The sequence below is a fragment of the Mugil cephalus genome, chromosome 4 (genome assembly GCF_022458985.1).
Source record: "Mugil cephalus isolate CIBA_MC_2020 chromosome 4, CIBA_Mcephalus_1.1, whole genome shotgun sequence".
NCBI lineage: Eukaryota > Metazoa > Chordata > Actinopteri > Mugiliformes > Mugilidae > Mugil > Mugil cephalus.
In genome coordinates, this window is record NC_061773.1 from 864,617 (window position 1) to 883,701 (window position 19,085).

The following is a 19,085-nucleotide window of genomic DNA, read 5'->3' on the forward strand; positions in this document are numbered from 1 at the left end:
AACAGGTGTCAGGGTCACCTGTAAGACTGGAGAGACTGGAGAGTGTAACCTTCCACATAACACTCCGTCCCATAAGCAGGTTGCTCTAAAGCAACCTCACAGTCAGACTAACACATTTTTATTTTTTTTTTAACCTGAAATATACTCATGACCTTGATAGGGTATCTGCTAGAACACTATATTTTCTATGCACGTGCTGGATGTCTTTGCAACTCCCTTCAACATCTTATTCACCAAACGCTGAAATGTAGCTGGTGCAGTCCGCATCCCGAAAGCCATGACAGTACACTGACAGAAATCATCTGTTGTCACAAAGGCGGAGATTTCACAAGCTCGCTCAGTAAGAGGGACTTGCCAGTAACCTTTTAAAAGGTCTAACTTTGTAACGAAACTTGCAAATCCCACACTGTCAATGCAATCATCCAGTCGGGGAAGAGGGTAACAATCAGGCTTGGTAACAGAATTAACCTTGCGAAAGTCACTACAGAAACGGGGTGTATGATCTCACTTTTCAGCAACAAAGCACGGGGAGCTCCATGAGCTAGAACTGGGTTCAGCAATACCATGTTGCAGCATATATTCTACCTTCTTACACAAAACTTGCCGCTTGGCAGGATTTGCTCTGTGAGGATGCTGCTTTGTAGGAGCAGCATCACCTACATCAATGTCATGCTGAAGAACGTCTGTGCGTGTCGGCACGTCAGAGAAAAGGGCTGGATGTTTATGAATCAACCCAGTGATGTCAGAACGTTTGGGTGAATCCAAATAAGAAAGATGGAAATCTAAGTCAATCAAAATCTTAGAATTTGGCAACCTACCCTGAGACAATTCTGGAGTAACAGTAACAGCAAGATCCTCTGAAATTACATCAGCATCTTCACCCACATGAATTGAAGTGTTTAACACAGCAACAGGTTTCACATCTGAGAGCGTGGACTGGTTCCTCTCACAGTAAGGTTTTAACAAGTTCACATGGCGTAAGCGTGTTTTTCGTTTACAATCTGGAGTCTTAACGAAGTAGTCACACTCACCAACCTTGTGGGCAATCACATATGGTCCACTATATTGAGCCTGCAAAGTGGATCCAGTAAGTGGCAAAAACACCAAAACTTTGACCACTGGTGAAAACACTCGATGCCTCGCCCTCCTGTCGTACCATCCCTTCATCTTTACTTGAGCCTCAGCCAAGTTCTTTTTAGCTAGATCACATGCTTTAGTGAGCTTAGACCAGAAGGTACACACAAAATCTAGGAGGTTAGTAGCAGGTTTGCCAACCACTTCTCTTGGACCTCTCACTGTATGGCCGAACTTCAGCTCAGCTGGGCTAATACCAAGGGATTCTTGGGTCACTTCCAAGTGCAAAAAGGAGAAAAGGGGTCCCATCATCACAGTCTTTGGCAAATTCTTTACAATAGGCCCGCAACATTGTCTGAGAGTCTGGTGGAACCTCTCTAGGGCTCCCTGAGACTCTGGATGATAAGCAGACGAAGTACAATGCTGGATCGACTGCTTGAGCACCTGAGAGAAGGCACAGGACATGAAAATTTGACCCTTGGTCTGTCTGTACACATGATAGTTAATAAATACTGGTTACCTGACTGGTTTCCCTGGTGCGAGGGAGCGGACCAACACAATCAACCAATATTTGTTCGAAAGGCTCCCCAATAGCCAGAGTGATGCAGGTGTGATTTTCTGATTAGATTTACCAACAGTTTGACACACATGACATGTTCTGCAGTATTGGGCAACATCCTTTTTCACACCAGGCCACACAAAATGCCTCAACACACAGTCCAAAGTCTTCCTAAGTTCCATATGCCCTGCAAAACAATGATCATGAGCAAGGTGCAAGATGTCAAGATGATAAGCATTTTTAACAACAACTTGAAACACAATGCTCCAATCATCCTGATGAGACATTTTTGGACATTTTTCTCATCAACACTCCATCATTCACAAAACACCCACATGTGACAGATGTTATTTCATCCTCAGAAATAGCATCCCCAAAAATAGAAGTCAGTGTTTCATCTTTCACCTGCTTAAGCTTAAGTTCTTCTCTAGAGGGAAACACTTTACCAAACCCTGGTGCCTTATGCTTTACTAGGAAGGTGTCAGAAAGGTCAGTATCAGCATCAGAGTTTTTGCCTTGGTCTTTCTTGGACATGGCACGTGAAGTAACACATACTGGAAAGGTATTTGGAAATTTCTCCTCCAGCTCATTTGGGCTTTCAGTAGCTACAGGGGATGAAACTACTTCAGGGACAGCAAGTACTCTGCCCCCAGCCAAATCATTCCCTAAGATGAAGGACACACCTTCAGTTGGGAGGTATGGACAAGTAGCTACAACCACCACTCCTGAGACCAGAGCTGTCTGAAGGTTAAGGGTGTGTAGCAGACAAGACAAATAACCCCCACCAAACCCCTTGGCAAGGACAGTAGAGGCCAAAGCAGACTTTTTCACTAAACTGGAGGAAGTCCTCGAGGATCAAAGACTGGAAAGCTCCATAATCTCTCCAGATCTTAATAGGCTGCCCATTTGAGGGATCAGAATCAAAGGAGACAAAACCATCCATAAGAAAGCTGAAGAGCCAGCTAACTCTCTCTTTCTAGTTGGATGCTCCATGACTGGGGTGACAGCAGAACCTTTCATAGTTTTTATTAAAGCTACAGGCTTACTGTATAGGACTTTCGTTTCTTACTCAAGACAGGACAATCAGCAATGAAATGACCAGTTTTCTTACAACAGAAGCAAGTCTTCTCTGAAGATGGGCCCCCAACAACTGGCTTCCTTACAAAGGAAGCAGGAGTGGACACAGGCTTTGAAAAACGAGGTCTCTGAAATAAAGCTGTTCCCTTTTGCTCAACCTGTCTCTGACTAAAGTCAGTCTTATAGTCAAAATAAATTCATCTGCCAGAACAGCAGCTTTACCAAGGGTGGACACTTTCTGCTCATTCAAATGTGTACAGATGACATCAGGTAGACAGTTTCAATCTTCTAGCAGGATCAATTGTTTGAGATCCTCTTTTGTTTCGGCCTTCTGAGACATGCACCATCTACTAAAAAGGGCCTCTTTTTCCTTTGCAAAGTCAACATAAGTTTGTTTGTCAGGTTTTTTGAGACTCCTAACGCATTATGCTTCAGGAACAAGTTCATAGGCTCTCAGAATAACCCCTTTAACTGTCTCATAGTCTGTGCTTTCCCTAATGCTTAAAGCAGAGTAAGCCTCCCGTGCTTTCCCCACCAAAACACTCTGTAAAAGCAATGTCCACATATGCTCAGGCCATTTTGAAAGTGTAGCTACATGTTCAAAATTAGGGAAATACTTTTCAACATCCTTCTCTACAAAAGGTGGAACCAATCGAATATTTCTAGCTGCATCAAAAGCAGATGACCCAACGTGAGAAGGATGCAACAAAGCAGCATGTTTAAGTTCCAGTTCTTTAAGGAAACACTCATGTTCTATGTTCATTTGCTTTTCTTTAATCGCTTCTCTTGCCTGTCTTGAAATTGCATTTCTTGTAAGGCCAGTTCCTTAAGCCTCAACTCAAGAGCAACATCTGTTTGAAGAGGTTTTGAGACATTTTCTGGAGAAGCTGACAGAGGCACAGGCTCTAACACACCTTTCTCAATCAACATAGCCTTAAGAGCCTCTCTAATGCTCTCTTTCAAACACTTGTTACTGTTAGCAATCTCTAACTCATAGTGGCTAGCATGTTTTAGGAGTTGATCTTTAGTAAACTGCTCAAGCAGCTCCTCTGAAGGTGCACTAATGAAGTTATTAAGCATGCCATACTGGATAACTTCCTCACATTCACACCACTGGTTAACAGCACCTGGAAACCTAACTAACCAGTGTACACAGTGCTCACAAATGCTCTCTTCTAATGACTACCAAAGCCATAGTCACAAACATGTAGGCCTAGAGATAACCCATCAAGCTACTAATGTAGCACCGAATATTACTCAAACAGATACCATTAATCAAATGGCACCTGCAGGCAACCAAAACAGAAAGGCAACAATCTCAGGGAAAACTAGCCTACACAAAGTCAAGTTACACAAACCACTACCTGACAAAATGGACTGCATAGCACAAATTAGGGAACAGAACATATCACTACAATGGTACCAAATAGAGCACCATCTTAAAAGCCGAAACTTGGTGAACCACAGCCACATGGTTGGGAACCTGAACACTTACCCCCTTCAGAGAACATGTCTCCACCCAGAATTACCTCAAAAATAAAAAAGGCAAAAAAACAAATGAGTGAACCGATGGAGGAACTGATTACACAGTCCAGCTGGCACACTCTTACCTACCTACCTACCTACCTACCTACCTACCTACCTACCTACCTACCTACCTAACCAGGGGGATCACTGAACCTCAACAACACTCAGACACTATACTCACCACAGCACTCAGTACACCACAAAGTCTAGGAGAAGGCAAAAAAAAAAAACACTCATCGGGAACGAACCGATCCTGGACGAGCCCCCAATATGTTGCGTCAGCAAAGAGGTGGCAGAGTCATGTTTTGGGCCGGAATCATGGGGAGAGAGCTGGTCGGCCCCTTTAGGGTCCCTGAAGGTGTGAAAATGACCTCTGTAAAGTATGTGGAGTTTCTGACTGACCACTTTCGTCCATGGTACAAAAAGAAGAACTGTGCTTTTCGTAACAAAAATCATCTTCATGCATGACAATACCTCTACCAATACCTCTATAATATCAAGGAATACCTCTGCATCATTGGCTGCTGTGGGCATAAAAGGAGAGAAACTCATGGTGTGGCCCCCATCCTCCCCTGATCTCAACCCTATTGAGAACCTTTGGAGCATCCTCAAGTAAAAGATCTATGAGGGTGGGAGGCAGTTCACATCCAAACAGCAGCTCTGGGAGGCTATTCTGACATCCCGCAAAGAAATTCAAGCAGAAACTCTCCAAAGACTCACAAGGTCAATGGATGAATTGTGAAGCTGCTATCAAATAAGGGGTCCTGTGTTAAAATCTAACTTGATCTGTTAAGATGTTTTTGATTGAAATAGCTTTTGATTTCCTACGTTCATCATGTGAGTAAGCGTATCGCGTCACTTCCCGATTCTGCACCGTTGCCGTGTGTGCTTGCACTGTTTTAGCTCTGTTAAAATCACATAAACGTTTTCTGTATAAGTGATGAAACTCGTGTTTTGAGTTTACCCAACACCTGTCTTCTGTACCACCTTGTTAATCTCATGTTTCTTCTCAGTTTAATCAGCTTTGGTGTATTTAGCGGTTAACTATGGCCACTTTCTCTCCCTCTGCTTATTCTTCTCTCTCCTGCTTGTCGTACCACATGTTCAGCTAATTGGAAGCACGGCTCCACACCATGCCAAACCCAATAGCTAGCCAGCGCCCTGTAGCCGGTGCGGACAGACCGAGCGCAGTTCCCGTTAGCATAGCTCCTGTTAGCTGTCCCCCCGCAGCTCCCGAGCAGCCGGGAAGCCAGGGCGGCTGGGTGATGGTAGGAAGGAAGCATAGTCTTACCCGGCCCACAGAACACCAGAAACCACTTCACGTTTTAAACAGAAACAAGTTTTGCCCATCTGTAGATGTCGGACTCCATAGTTTTCTCTGGTCCCCTGCCCAATCTGATCAGTGACGATATGTACAGGCGCATGGTTATCTAGGTGGTGTCCAACCAATGACGTGGGGTATGTTGATAATTGAAATTGTTTCTGGGGAAAGTCTGGTCTGATTAGACGAGATGGAGTTCACCCCACCTTGGCAGGTGCTTCTCTTATCTCTAGGAATTTGGCCGATTTTATTAACCCCCAAAACCATGACAATCCAGAGTTTAGCCCAGGTGGCAGAGTAGCAGTCTTATACGCCTCTCTGCCACTTCTCTAGTACTGTCTCCTACCCATAACTCCCCAAACTCCATAGGTGTGCTTTCTGCTCCCATATTTTTGAATTGGAAAAATAACAATAGCGGAGTTATTCATAGGAACCTTATACAAATCAACACAAATTCACTAGTACAGCAGAACAATAAGAAAATTAAATGTGGTCTTTTACATGTCAGGTCTCTCTCATCTAAATCACTTTTAGTGACTGATTTGATAACTGATCATCAGATTGATCTATTTAGTTTGACTGAAACGTGGCTGCAGGATGATGAGTATGTCAGTTTAAATGAGTCCACGCCACCCAGTCATAGTACATAGCTAGGGCTGGACTTAACCATCCCTTAGTTATGCTGCTATAGGCCTAGGCTGCAGGGGGAAGATGCACTGAGTACATGTCCTCTCCTCTTTCTTCTCTGGCTCCTGTCCTCTAATATCTTATCATTTTATTTTCTATCTCTTATAATTTACTAACCACTGTGTCTTACTCTCTCCCCTCTGCTTTAATTCGTTTGAAAGCCTTACTCTTAGTCTTGCTCATCCAGACTGGAAAACACAAAAAACAATTCTCTTTGTTGTGGTGTATCGCCCACCTGCACCCTGCATACAAAGTGGTCTAACAATATATTCTCATAACACTCTATTGTCCGATCATTTCCTTGTAACATTTGAATTTACTATAAGAGATTATACAGAAATTGGAAAGACATTTCGTTATGGTGGACACTTATCCGATAATGCTGTAACTAGATATAAGGAATTAATTGATGTGGATGTCAGCAACCACAATTTAACTCCAACACAAATAGATTCTGTTGTTGACAGCACGACAACATCACTTATCGCAACTCTAAATCTAGTTGCTCCTCTGAAAAAGAAGGTGATAAATCAGGGGAGGGTAGCTCCATGGTATAATTCAGTTGTGTAGTTCAAAGCAGGCAATTCGAAAGCTGGAAAGAATTTGGCATTCCAGTAATTCTGAAGAAGCTCACATATCCTGGAAAGAAAAAAAAACACTCCATAAAATTAGAACAGCATATTATTCTTCATTAATAGAAGCAAGAACAACCCCAGATTTCTTTTCAGCACTGTAGCCAGGCTGACAAAGAGTCACAGCTCTGTTGAGCCATCTATTCCTTCAGCCCTCAGCAATAATGACTTCATGAGCTTTTTTACTGATAAAATTGTTGGCATTAGAGATAAAATTCATAGCACCCTTCCAATTGTCAAAGATGTAAGTAAAGTGGCATTACAAACCTCTGTGGGACCTAGTCAATATTTGGATTCTTTCTTTGTAACTGATCTTCCTGAGCTCACTTCAGTTATTACAGCATCTAAACTATCAACTTGTCTTCTAGACCCCATCCCGACTAGGTTGCTCAAGCAGGTTTTTCCATGAATTAATATCTCCATATTTAATCAGATAAACAGATCTTTATTAACAGGATATGTGCCCCAGTCTTTTAAAACTGCTGTAATTAAACTATTACTTAAAAAAAACACTCTTGACCCAGATGTTTTAGCCTACTATAAGTCAATTTACAACCTTCCTTTTATCAATAAAGTTTTAGAAAGGGTTGTTGTCAGTCAATTGGTTGATCATTTAAACAGGAATGGTTTGTTTGAAGAGTTTCAGTCAGGTTTTAGAGCTCATCATAGTACAGAAACGGCTCTGGTTAAAGTTACCAACGATCTCCTCATGGCTTCAGACAATGGACTTCTCTCTATACTTGTCCTGCTAGATCTCAGTGCTGCATTTGACACTATTGATCACAGTATTCTACTAAACAGACTTGAAAGTGTGATCAAGATTACAGGAACTGCATTAGACTGGTTTGAATCATATCTGTCAGACAGATTCCAGTTTGTCCATGTTAACAACAATCCTTCTATATATACCAAAGTAAGCTATGGAGTTCCTCAGGGTTCTGTGCTAGGACCAATATTATTCGCAGTATACCTGCTTCCCTTAGGCAATATTATTAGAAAGCATAAACTTCCATTACGATGCAGATGATACACAGATATATTTATCCATGAAACCAGATGAAACTAATCAGTTGGTTAAACTCCAAGCATGCCTTAAAGACATAATGGCTTGGATGACCTGTAATTTTTTACTTTTAAATTAGACAAAACAGAAGTCACTATATTTGGCCCTAAACATGTCATTATCTTAACACCCACTTTCATTGGATGGCAGCCTCCAGTACTACTGTAAAAACCTTGGTGTTATATTTGACTAGAATATGTCCTCACATAAATTCTCACATAAAGCAGGTGACCAGGACTGCTTTCTTTCACCTTCGTAATATCATCAAAGTTAGGAACATCCTTTATCAGAGTGATGTGGAAAATATCCCTCAAACTGTGCTACATCGCTGAGACTTTCGTCATACCACCTTCCCAGACTCTTCACTGGCTTCTCTATCACTGTGGGAATCACCTCCTCATTTATAACAAAATTCTTATCTACTACCTTTCCCTTAACAACTGATATACTCCTAGATTTACTCAGCTTCACCTTCATTGGGATTGGGAAATCATTGGGAATGAAAATCCCCCCTGCTCTACGCCATGCTTTGGGGATGACCTGTTTCTTCCACACAACCTTCATCAATTTCCACAGAAATCTCAATACATCTGATCACTTTTATACAGCTGATACGGGACTCCATTAGGTCCCGGGGCTGAAGAGGCTCTTGCGTGCCTCACCACCTCCTGAACCTCTTTCCACCTTGGTGGGCTAACATCACACTGCTTGCCTATTTCTCTGATTGATGGAATATCAGAGGGGAGTGCCATCTTCCTAAGCCTTTCCTTATCTTTATGTACCTCCACCAAGTGCTCCTCAAGTTCTTGCTTTGGCACCATCAGGTTGCCATTCTTTTCTTTACTAAATAGCGACTTCACAAATCTAAATAGAATGCTACTCTCGCCCGCTCTATCTTTTTCCTATTTTTCCTAACGCTCTCCGTTCTTCTTAGTACTGCCAGTCGTTCCTTCACACCAGCCTGTAAGCAATTAATGCCTTTCTTCTCCTCCTCTGTGGCCTTCTTCCGCTGCCTCTTAAGCAATCTCCTCTCCTGTATAAGTCTATCAATTTCCTGCTGACGCCTAGACCTAAGTACCTCTCCTTCTCCCTCCTTGGCTGGCTGCGCTCTTGTTCTGCCTCCGTGCTAGTACCTGCCTCAACGTTAGGGATGCTGATATCCTGCGAGTTGAGGGTTACTTCCTGTCGCTGGACTTCAACCGACTGACTTGATATGCTTCTTTCTTCTATCAACCCTGCATTCCCTCTACCAAGCACTTTTTCCTCCCTTGTTGGATTCTGAGGCCTTTACTGTTGTTACTTTCTGCCAGCAACACACACAAACCTGCTGCTTCTTTCCATTTCCATCTGAACCACTAGCTTCTATTAAAAAGTTTTGCCTATCTGTAGTCAATTCTGTTCCAGAGTCAATAACTGTATTAGCCAATGGTGAGTCATCTTCCGCCCTTGCTCTCGCAGACTCTAGGGGTATTTTATCATTATTCGAATCTGTAGCTACATACGGTTGCAGTCAAAGGCTTAGTAAAGCCTTGGCTACTGCCACAGTGAGGTGCTAACCCACTGTAGCCCCAGTGGGGACTATTCCCTCCTGTCAGCTGTCTTTCCATGCTGTCACTAAGTCTTTCCCTAGTCGCCAGCTGCACTGTTCACAGCAGTCACTAGCCTAGGCTAGCTTTCATATTCATTAATACACAGGACGAGATTTTAAAATTCCTTGTGCCATGATCTAAGGCAAAACTCTCTTAGAAGTCAGGTCCAACTGGACAACCAACCAGCAGACCTGTGGTCAGCTACTAACTATGTCAGAAACGAGATACAATTAGCCTAGCCACAGAAATAAAAAAACACCAGCTAATTACCCTAGACACCAGCAGTAGGTAATAGAGATGATGGGAATGCAACTACACTCAGACCAGGACATCTCATCCTTCTGCCTATGTCAGAAACGAGACACAATTAGCCTAGCCACGGAAACGAAACACTCGAAAAGCACCAGCTAATTAGCCTAGTAAGTAAGAAATGATGGGACATGAAACTATGCTTCAAACAACATTCCTCCCCTCTGCCAAGATCAGAAGTTACACACAAAAAAACACCAGCGAACGAGCCTGACTAGCAACAGTAGGCAATGTGTAGTGCCGCACATCATTGGGGTTTTCAATTGGGCAGCTCCCTTCACTGATGTTTCATTAAGTTAGGCCCACGACACCTCAAGAAGGCTTAACAGTGAGCTCCAGAGTCCCGGAGTCACCCCCCTCAATGCAGCTACCGCGCCACCATGTGCCTTTCAACTGACAGATAAGATTAATCTAACCACAACTGCTACCTAATGTTAGCACATGGCTAGCCTTACCTTTAGCTCCCCAGTTAGTTCATGCATTTGTGTCTTCCAGGCTGGATTATTGCAACTCATTACTGTCTGGCTCTGTATAGCTCTTTAAAAAGCCTCCAATTGATTCAAAACGCTGCAGCAAGAGCACTGACAGGAATTAGCAAGAGAGATCATATTACTCCAGTATTAGCTTCTCTTCATTGGCTCCCTTTAAATCCTAGAATTGAATTTAAAATCCTCCTCCTTACATGCAAGGCCTTGAGAGGCCTAGCTCCATCATATCTGAAAGACCTCATAGAACCATATTGTCCCAACAGATCACTACGATCTCAAAGTGCAGGTCTACTTGTGGTTTCTAAAGTTTCTAAAAGTAGAATGGGAGATAGAGCCTTCAGCTATCAGGCTCCTCTCCTGTGGAACCAGCTCCCAGTTTGGGTTTGGGAAACAGACACCGTCTCTACTTTTAAGGTCAGGCTTAAGACTTTCCTTTTTGACAAAGCTTACAGTTAGGGCTGGCTTAACCATCCCTTAGTTATGCTGCTATAGGCCTAGGCTGCAGGGGGACGATGCACTGAGGACATGTCCTCTCCTCTCTCTTCTCTGGCTCCTGTCCTCTTATATCTTTTAATTTTATTTTCTAACCCTTATAATTTATTTTCTATTACTAACCAATGTGTCTCACTCTCTTGCAGGCTGTTTTTTGTAAAGTGTCTTGAGACAATTTGTATTGTTATTGGCGCTATATAAATAAAACTGAATTGAATTGAACTTCAGTAAATATGACCTCCTAATGCTGCAAATTCAAAAGATGAACATTTTCAGTTCTTAACAACCTATAAAATGTTATAAAACTCTGTCGTGCTATAATAATAATTTGGAACAGTGCATTTTAAGGTTTTTATTTTGACTGGGGCCTTTCTGTGTGGAGTTTCCATGTTCTCCCTGTGTGGATTGTCTCTGGGTACTCCCGCTTCCTCCTACCATCCAAAGAGATGCGTGTTTTGTTAATTGGTGATTCTAAGTTGGCTGTAGGTGTGAATGAGAATGATTGTTTGTCTCTGTGTTAGCCCTGAGATAGGCTGGAGACCTGTCAGAGTGTACCCTGCCTCACACCCACTGATAGCTGGGATATGCTACATCCAACCATGACCCTCCAGTGGTTACAGAAAGTGATGAATGAATGTTTGTCAGTTCTAAAAGATAATTTTTTAAATCAGGAATGTCACACTGGATGATTTATACCTCCTCACTGTTCCAAAGACACATTATACAGACAACATTTACAATCAGTGTTTGTTGTGACATCACTGTGCTCTGTAACACAGTGTCACAAACAGGAGGCTGTATGTGGTACGCAGGCAGTATCTTATCAGTGTTCTCGTTGGGTCTATGGTGTTCAGATGGGCTCAAGGTTAAGTGGTGATTGCTCAGGAGGTGCTTTATGTCTGGATCAAGTGTGAGTGTGTTAGGACTGAGCAGATTTTCTGGGCTAATTAATTAACCTTAGGGATTGCTGAAAGCCCATAGTGGTCAAGAGCTGGGGCCAGCTGTGAGCTCATTTATTCTGCAGGCGTGATTATATAAAACATGAAAATGATGAGTCTGTGCTATGTAGTATGTCCAAGGGAAGAATGTTCATACACACATATCTTCATCGTGTGTGTGTGCAACCACAAGTACCTCAGCCTGCGCAAATGCACCAGTCTTCCACAGAGACATACATTTCCCTTTCAAGAGGAAATATTGAGACAATGGGGTTGTCATACTCCTCCCTATACATTTCCTCCTGTGTATCTGCATAATGCATCTGTAGAAACTCAAGTTAATTTTTCTTCTTTCTATCCACACACTTAAGAAGGTAAACATCACACGTGTGCAGCAAGTACCGAACACAAGCAGTGGGAAAATAAATGCATTTAAACTGCTGTATAAATCATTATAGTAATTATATATGTTGACCATAAAATGTGAATCTCAAAAATAGGAATACAATTTAGCCATGTTTATATTTTTGTATACATTCAGATTTAACGAATGAGATACAGCTGGTTGGTTAGCTAACTTTAACTGTTGGTAACCATATGATAGAGACTAGATATTTCCCCTCCTTACAGTCTTTAAATCTTTATGCAAATTATTATTACTTTCTCCCTCCAGCGTCTTATATGTGCCATATGTTAATAATGAGGGAGCGGCACACAGCTCAGTTTGTCCCTGTGCTCACTTATAGTATTACAGCCAAAAGATCAACAGTAAGCCACCAGCAGCCGTACATGTTTGCTGTAGGCCAATAATTTGACCCTTCTCAAACAGACTAAAATCTTTTCCACCACCCCAGAATCTGTCTTTCCACATGGTTGTTTAAGACATGAGAAGCTACTCATTGCATCAGTTGGAGTAAAAAAAACTTGTTTCCAGCTGAAAGATAATCACCCATGCAGTAATTATCCAACATGAAGCTTGTACCCATTTGCTTAGGGTTGCTTTGCCAGGTGGTGACTTTTCTTTGCAAGACCATCTTAAAGGAAAGGAAATGTCAAGCCCCTTTTGTTGTGTGACTGGCTTGTTGTAGGATAGTTAGACTGGTTAAAGAGTGACGCATTCCTTCAAATTACACTCCACTTCATTTGTCATTTGATCCTGGAATAAACAGTTTTGATTGTTCTTATCTGCAATAAACTGATCAGCCCCAATATTATGTCACTTGGTCCCGGAATAAACATTTTTGATTGTTGTTATTGGCAACAAACCGATCAGTCACAACATTATGACAGGAGAAGTAAATAACATTGACCATCAACAATACAATGATCTGTTGGGAAACTTTTGGACCTGACATTCATCTGTGTGGATGTTATTTAGGTGTGTACCACCTACCTAAACCGCACCAGGTATAGCAATGACACTGCTACGTGTTCCTGTAAAGTGGTGGAAGTTCCACCATGCTGTTATGAAAATATCCTCTTCAGGAAGTCAGAGTGTTATCTGTGTGCAATTACACTTAGAACTAGGTTTCTTCTGTCTGCAATTGAAAGACTTCCTCCTAACCACTGGTAAGACAAGTTTCAAACAAAGCACATTCTGTTCCCCATCACTTGTTGTCATTGCCCCACTCATAAATGCCCTTTGTCTTTTACTGTTGCAACATGTAAGAGGAAATTACTTACAACTGGTTATGGCTGGTTATGACGCTACTATTCTGAACCTTAAGCCTTTACTTGTTGCTGTGTACCAGTATCTCTGATCCAAAGATTTTCTACATTACCAGTTTTCTAATTTTGACTTTTGGTTAGACAGAACACATGATGATGGTATTTTTTATTTTGGCATTTCATAAATTGACAAAACTGTTATGACAGGTGAAGATTTTTATTTTGTAAGTATATTTACACACAGGAACTTTGGGTCATAAAATATGATATTGATTGATGTCTGTGAAGGTTCTCAGTCATCCAGGTCATGGTAATCCAAAAAAGCGTTGAATAAGGTCAGCTGGACTTGTAGAATTTTTTGACGACGTTTCGCCACTCATCCGAGTAGCTTCTTCAGTTTTGATAAACTAGTGGGAAATTGAGGTTTAAATAGGAATAAACTCTGTGGGTAACACCCACCAGGAACTTGCTAGACCAGAAACTGGGGTCACTAATTACCATAATGGCTGATACTTACCTGTCCTTGAATGGGGGGAAACTGTGTGCCTAGGCTAACTTATCCTATGAATAGAGCTCTAACGAGGCCATTGTCCATGGGAACCTGGAGGCTCAATGTGTGAATGTTGTTGAAACTTCTTGGGGACAGAAGTCAAAACTGAATTATAAATAGTTGGTAAATTAAATCTCAGGCCACCTCCTCTGTTTAGAGAAGGTTTCTCCACTTTGACATAGATGGCTTCCTTAACTCCTCTCTCAAACCATCTGTCCTCTCTGGCCAGGACTTTGACGTTGTTATCCTCAATGGAGTGTCCTTTGTCCTTCAGGTGGAGTTGGACTGCTGAGTCGTTTCATGATGAGCTGGCTCTCCTGTGTGGGCCATGCGCTTGTGTATGGGTTGTTTTTGTTTCCCCAATGTACAAGTCTGTACATTCCTCGCTACACTGAACCGCGTACACTACATTGCTCTGTTTCTGTCTAGGTGTTTTGTCTTTGGGGTGGACCAGTTTCTGTCTAAGTGTGTTTCCAGGTTTGAAATAAACTGGGATGCGGTGTTTACCAAAAATTCTCCTTAGTTTCTCTGATACACCAGCTATGTAGGGGATGGTGATGTTCTTCCTTTTGTTGTGTTCCTCTTCCCTGTCCTTCCTGGGATATCTTTTTGAGCCTTTGACAAAGGCCCAGTTGGGATATCCACATGTCTTGACGGTTTGTTTAATGTGTGTTCCCTCCTTGTCCTTGCCCTCCTGTCTAGTGGGGACAGTCTGTGCTCGGTGCTGGAGGGTTCTGATGACTCCCAGTTTGTGTTCCAGAGGGTGGTGTGAGTCAAATAACAGGTGTTGATCTGTGTGTGTGGGTTTCCTATATACTTCTATGTTGAGGCTTCGATCTTCTTCAACACGCACCAAACAGTCCAAAAAGGCCAGACAGTCTCCGCTGATGTCCTCCCTGGTGAACTTGATGTTGCTGTCCACTGCACTCATGTGTTTAGTGAAAGATTCCACCTCCTCTGTCTTGATTTTAACCCAGGTGTCGTCCACATATCTGTACCAGTGGGTGGGAGTGGAAACTGCAAAGGTGTCCAGAGCTCTGGTCTCTACTTCCTCCATGTAGAGATTGGCCACGATCGGTGACACTGGGGACCCCATCGCACAGCCGTGTTTTTGCCTGTAGAAACCACCATTGAACTGAAAGTAGGTTGTGGTCAGACACAGGTCGAGTAACACACAGACTTGTTCTGGGGTGAGGTTGGTTCTTGAGGCCAAGGTGTCATCCTTTTGTAGTCTTTTCCTTACTACATCCGTGGCTTCTCTCGTGGGGATGCAGGGGAACAGAGAGGTGACATCAAAGGACACCATGGTTTCTTCTGGGTCCAGTGTGACGTCCTTGACTTTGTTCACAAAGTCCCTGGAGTTTTCGATGTGGTGTGGGGTGTTGCCTATCACACAGAGAACTCACGCAACCAGAGAATGAGATCCTGGCCAAAGGACTAAACTTTGCCATAACACCAGAACAGATTTCAGTGGTAGACCTCATCACTGCTACAGAGTCTGCCATCAAGAACAACAAACTGACAAACATAGAAGCCGAGCAACTCAGACTGGAAATAACATCAGCCCTCGCCGGTGCAAAAACACCACCATCGAACATCACCCCCCAGAAAAGGAAGGCGCTAGTATCACTGCAGAAAGACCGGGACATCACGATCCTGCCAGCAGACAAAGGGAAATGCACAGTGGTGTCAAAACACAGTGGACTACCAGGCAAAAATGGACAACCTCCTCAACAACAAAGACATGTATGAGACACTGAGACGTGACCCAACCAACATCTACAAAACCAGAATAATAAATTACCTACAACAACTGGAAAAGGAGAAGGCCATCGACAGACTCCTTTATTACCGTCTGTACCCAGGGGAAGCTACACCGTGTATTTATGGACTCCCCAAAATACACAAGGAGGGAGCCCCACTCAGACCCAATATCAGTAGTATCAACTCTGTCACATATAACATTGCCAAGCATTTGGCATCCATCCTCTCTCCGTTAGTAGGCAACACCCCACACCACATCGAAAACTCCAGGGACTTTGTGAACAAAGTCAAGGACGTCACACTGGACCCAGAAGAAACCATGGTGTCCTTTGATGTCACCTCTCTGTTCCCCTGCATCCCCACGAGAGAAGCCACGGATGTAGTAAGGAAAAGACTACAAAAGGATGACACCTTGGCCTCAAGAACCAACCTCACCCCAGAACAAGTCTGTGTGTTACTCGACCTGTGTCTGACCACAACCTACTTTCAGTTCAATGGTGGTTTCTACAGGCAAAAACACGGCTGTGCGATGAGGTCCCCAGTGTCACCGATCGTGGCCAATCTCTACATGGAGGAAGTAGAGACCAGAGCTCTGGACACCTTTGCAGGTTCCACTCCCACCCACTGGTACAGATATGTGGACGACACCTGGGTTAAAATCAAGACAGAGGAGGTGGAATCTTTCACTAAACACATCAATGCAGTGGACAGCAACATCAAGTTCACCAGGGAGGACATCAGCGGGGACTGTCTGGCCTTTTTGGACTGTTTGGTGCGTGTTGAAGAAGATCGAAGCCTCAACATAGAAGTATATAGGAAACCCACACACACAGATCAACACCTGTTATTTGACTCACACCACCCTCTGGAACACAAACTGGGAGTCATCAGAACCCTCCAGCACCGAGCACAGACTGTCCCCACTAGACAGGAGGGCAAGGACAAGGAGGGAACACACATTAAACAAACCGTCAAGACATGTGGATATCCCAACTGGGCCTTTGTCAAAGGCTCAAAAAGATATCCCAGGAAGGACAGGGAAGAGGAACACAACAAAAGGAAGAACATCACCATCCCCTACATAGCTGGTGTATCAGAGAAACTAAGGAGAATTTTTGGTAAACACCGCATCCCAGTTTATTTCAAACCTGGAAACACACTTAGACAGAAACTGGTCCACCCCAAAGACAAAACACCTAGACAGAAACAGAGCAATGTAGTGTACGCGGTTCAGTGTAGCGAGGAATGTACAGACTTGTACATTGGGGAAACAAAAACAACCCATACACAAGCGCATGGCCCAACACAGGAGAGCCAGCTCATCAGGAAACGACTCAGCAGTCCAACTCCACCTGAAGGACAAAGGACACTCCATTGAGGATAACAACGTCAAAGTCCTGGCCAGAGAGGACAGATGGTTTGAGAGAGGAGTTAAGGAAGCCATCTATGTCAAAGTGGAGAAACCTTCTCTAAACAGAGGAGGTGGCCTGAGATTTAATTTACTATTTATAATTCAGTTTTGACTTCTGTCCCCAAGAAGTTTCAACAACATTCACACATTGAGCCTCCAGGTTCCCATGGACAATGGCCTCGTTAGAGCTCTATTCATAGGATAAGTTAGCCTAGGCACACAGTTTCCCCCCATTCAAGGACAGGTAAGTATCAGCCATTATGGTAATTAGTGACCCCAGTTTCTGGTCTAGCAAGTTCCTGGTGGGTGTTACCCACAGAGTTTATTCCTATTTAAACCTCAATTTCCCACTAGTTTATCAGAACTGAAGAAGCTACTCGGATGAGTGACGAAACGTCTTCAAAAAATTCTACAAGTCAAGCTGACCTTATTCAACGCTTTTTTGGATATTGATTGATGTTCACACACTTTTAGTAGTAATCTAAAAAAAACTAACCTGTTTGTCTTGTGCTTTGACGCACATAATTTCAATGTCAGTTTTAATTATGTAGCGTCAACAAGAATACAAATAGTCTCAAGAGGCTTTTCAATAACTCGTCTGAAACCCTGAGAGCAAGTACAAAGGCCAAGGGGAAAAAAAAGGAGAAACCATGAACACAACCTTAAGCTCCAATGGAGGAGCAATTTCCCTAAAGCAAGGTAGAGACAGAAAAAGAGAGTGAAGAGATCGTGTTGTTGTTGTCACTTAATCAGTGATTAGTCAATTTCCTGCTTAAAGTATCACGGCACAGCAGTAAAGTCGAGTCGGTACAACCCCTATGTAGTATCAGTTTAAATCTGGAGGAAAACTTCACTGGTATGCTTAACTGCTTTTTATGACTAAAGCATATGTGGTTGTGACTTAACAGAGATTGGATGCTACAGTTCCAGTAAATGTAGGTCCCAAACATATACACAACAGCTGTTAGGCTACCCCCAACTTTAAATGACAAACCTCGTCCATGCAAGAACCCAAAAGCACAACAGTTTGAATATTCACTCTGAAATATCCCTTTCACATCGAAAATCCAGAGTCACCCCGCCTTTGATGTGCTTTCACATCGCCAGCAGTTCCAGGTCCGACCTCCTGCTGTGAGAGCTGCGTACCTGTTTTTTTCCTCCCTATCCCTGTTCACATGGAAGCTGAGACGAGCCGAGCTGATCTCGGGTTGACTGGCAAACAATCAAAGGTGGTTTCTGTCAAATAAGGTAGTTAATATAATACTGATACATATTCAAGTGTCCATGTCCAACATTTGTTTGTAACTGGTCGAGACTGAGCATAGCACAGTATTAATTAAATGAAAATGCAAGAGAGTCTGGAGGAAGGTGTGGGCGGGTCATTGATTTTATACACTGTAAAAATAAATTGTAATATAATGGATACATTACAGATTATTTCTGTATTTTAAAAATACAGAAACAATTTGGACAATCAACGAAAAAGACTGCGATTTTACATGTAAATGTGAAATAACATGAAATTAATGTAACTGTGAAAATACGTGTGAAAACACGACATTTCTGTTCTTTTACAAAAAAAATCGAAATACAGATATTTTTTGTTAAAACATGTTCACAAATGTGTCGTAATTTTACAAATATTTGTCTGTTATTTAATGGAATAAACGGTAAAATTCAACAAAACTTAAAACTTAAAAAAATCATTTAAAATTACTGAGAAATTAATAGTAAAATAACTATTTAACACTGTAGGCTATTGTGTCTGTATATATATACAATCAAATATAAATCACAACGTCTTGAATTATTTCACAGCATGTCTGAACAAAACACGTGTAATCAGAAGACATTTTACTGCTCCAACGTCTCCCTGCACAAACACAAAAGACAAAAACATGAACGTGACATGTCATTGGAGTGCGTGCTTGGAAAA